Raw genomic sequence first — 3,385 nt, 5'->3', positions numbered from 1 at the left:
TTTGTTTGGTAAATGAGTCCTAGCAAGATCTTAAATGGGTAAAGGGGATAAAGGACACTCACAACAGTGGCTGCTATTCAGAAAGTCAATATCTACCCACAGTTAGTACACAACGGTCTGTAAGAACATGGCTGTTTCTTATTTATTCAAAGAGAAGAGAAATCTACAGGATCTTGGATGCTGCTGTGCAACAAGCACAAATGCAAATCATTATGACAATCACCAGACATAACTACTCCACAATCATACACAATCATTCCATATCCTAGCCTCAGGTACACAACGTTTTTGACATAATTTATCACATCCCCAGCATAATTCCAGCATTACTACATTCCTGCCCTGAACATCTACATGACCTAGTAACTGGAGCAAGCATAAGGGCACTGCTTCCATGACCAAAGATGCTCAAAATGCTTCCACCTATAACATTCAGTACCAGCCATTAGTGGTATTTACTTGAGGCAATCATGAAGCTGCTTTATATTGAATCAGACCATTCATCCATGAAAATGAGTCTTCTCTACTCAGACTGGCAGTGGCTGTCCAGAGTCTTTTACATCATCTCTTAACCAATCTTTTTTTGCTGGAGATGCCAGGTATCAAACCTAGGACCTTCTGCATCCCAAGCAGATGCTCTGCCACTGAGCTACAGCCCCTCCCATTTCTTGGTGAGCCGGTATCTTGTGATTCCTCTCTGATACCCAAGAAATAAATGTTACATGCACTAGTCCATCACCGTCAGTTTTATTTGGATGTAAATATGAACTCATCTCTTATTGTTTTCACACAATAATAAGGGGTATGAATAAGTATCAGCTTCCAAGTTGGAAACACAATCAGTGCAACCCTCAGAAAAGTTACAACTTTCCAAGTCCACTGAAGTCATCATCCTTCCTACTTCTGTTCCATCAGTACTTCAAGCTCATCATCTCCCCAATGTCCCCAGTGCACATGAGTCTAATGATTTTGATTCAATTTGGATTTTAGATTTTTGCTCCCTGGTTTTCATACACCATTTTTTCAGAGCATTTTCTTTTACCAATCTCTAGGGAGAAGAAAATTGCCTTGGATATTCATTCTTTGCCAGCGTCTGAATTTATTTTTTCCTGGCAAGATTCACTGTCTCAATTCACAGATGCCACACCACTGTAAACCAACTGTAAATGGGTTCCTGTCACTTTTGGGGGGTGGAGGAAAGCCACATATATTGTGTGTGGCTCCTGCAGTAAACACAGGGTCACTCTCTTAATACTGAGGTGTCACACACTGCTTACAAAAAACCCCAACAATCTAGGCAGGCAGCTGCAAAAGCCTCTCAACCCAGAGCCCAATAAACTTGCCCTCCAGTGCAATTAGAGATCAAACTTGAGAATGGCACACACTCTGGTGAAAGCTGAACCAGAGCTGAATGAAAAATCGGAGACTACATGCAAAATGCATATATAGAAGCCGGCTGTAAAGCACATGCAGAATTGCCTTTCAAACATTAGCAGTTCTTGCTTTTCTCCTAGTTGGGATTCTTTCCTAAGAGTCATATCTGACCATTCTGGGCTCTTAACTGAGTAGTTTAGTTTGCCTTTTAAAAGCACATATCAAAGATAAGATTAAAAAAGCCATGGATTTAATATATGTCTCTCTTCATCCCACTATCTTTCTGCACATAGGCATACCATCAATAGTACACAGCAGTACCCTTGCACTGCCAAGATTGTAGCATGCAATCATGGCTGAATCAATGCACCATATTGTGCCCCCTCCCTTTTTCTGCTGGGAGCAGAGCCCAGCAGGAAGATCAATCAATTTGGATGCCCAAATCAGACTAGACCCAAAAGGGTGAGAGTTATTCTAGCATTTCTACCTTTGTTATCATTCTCACTCTCTACATCAAACCCCTGATTCAGACTTCAAAGATGTCTCCTACTGGTAGTAGTCAAGTATGTCCACATAGGCACTGGCATTTCCTCCTCAGGAACAACATTGTCCTCCTTTTTATTTGAACCACAATGTAGCAGGAGGTTTTCAGGTGCACTACCAGATTCAGAAGTCTTCCTACTCCTGAGCTTGTGCACATTGGGATGACTCTGACCTTAGGCTGCAGGGAGTTCCTCCATCCTACGAAACCTTCTTCCAATGTATGTAGTTGATTCATCGGAGGAAATATTCTTAGGCTGGAGAAAGGTGTCAAACTACACTCAGTGGAGTGGTAGGATACAAGTAGGTTCCATGCCAATATTTGTCCTTATACTTACCCTAATCTTCCTCCAAACAACTAAGAGTGGCAGTGTGGTAGGATACAAGTAGGTTCCATGCCAAAATTTGTCCTTAGACCTATCCTAATCTTCCTCCAAACAACTCAGAGTGGCAGTTTAGCCTCACAACTATCTTATGAGATAGGTAAAGTTCAGAGATAGTAGCTTGCTCAACGTCCTCTAATGAATCAGTAGTGATTCAGTGACTTGAAGCTGGGATTCCTGTATCCAAGTCACCATTCTAAGGATGCAACACAATGGGCCCTCAAACCTAAACATCAACTTAACTGTAAGTCTGGTGTACTAGAGCTACAGTGTGAGGCAAATATTCTCAAGTGCATTGTCATGATTTAGATCTCCTTTGCAAAATGTCATCTTTATATATTTTTCCTAAGAGAGGATTATCTTTTATAACTTCCCCAACATGGCCAGGCACAAATCAATACAAGAAACAAAATCATAATATCTTGTAGTAAAGAAGTAAAGTATTTTGAAAAATATGATATTGATATTGGCAAAACAAGATCAAAGACAACTTCTTCCTGTTCTATGTCAACATCAAAATCAGATATGTGTTATTCTTTAATATTCAAGGGAAAGCAGCTTCAGCCATCCAACATCACATTGAAACAAAAGGCTGAGGTTCCTTTTAGATAACTTCTGTCCTTGCCTAGTCTTTTAGGGTGACATTTGAAGATTAATGAACCAAGGGAGAAAAGACCCCCCCCATGTGCCCCCTGCCCCCTGTGAGTGTTTCAATACTCTCTGCATGACACTGTGCATGTGTTTCAGGGGCTAAATTTATTTTATTTATCCTGCAATAGAGTTTAACTTCCACTAGTTCCAGTCCAGGGTATCCTTTTGTGCACATTGCTTTGCACTTTGCTACCATTCCAAAGATCTAGTAATTTTTCCAGTGGGATGTATGCATAGTGTGCGGGCACACACACTCGCACATTACTGCAAACCACTTGTTAAACCTGGGGGGAAAGAACCTTAAATGCTTTTGTGACATAACATGGGGAATGTGCAGTTTAGGGAATTACAGCAAAATGTTCCACTGTAGGCACCAATGTTGTTTCTCTAGATTAAGAACCATTAACTTTGATAGCACAAATCACTTAAAAGAGTGT

At 40.7% G+C, this 3,385-nt stretch overlaps 1 non-coding gene across 1 annotated transcript; it reads right to left on the bottom strand.

The window, feature by feature from the left end:
* Positions 1-587: 587 nt before the first annotated feature.
* On the bottom strand, positions 588-659 carry TRNAP-GGG. Its single transcript has one exon. It is a non-coding gene; the product is annotated as a tRNA-Pro (tRNA).
* Between the last annotated feature and the right edge of the window lie 2,726 nt (positions 660-3,385).

The sequence above is a fragment of the Gekko japonicus genome, unplaced genomic scaffold, assembly GCF_001447785.1.
Source record: "Gekko japonicus isolate JY-2015 unplaced genomic scaffold, Gekko_japonicus_V1.1 scaffold435, whole genome shotgun sequence".
NCBI classification, from domain to species: Eukaryota; Metazoa; Chordata; class Lepidosauria; order Squamata; family Gekkonidae; genus Gekko; species Gekko japonicus.
This window is presented reverse-complemented; position numbering and strand designations above follow the sequence as displayed.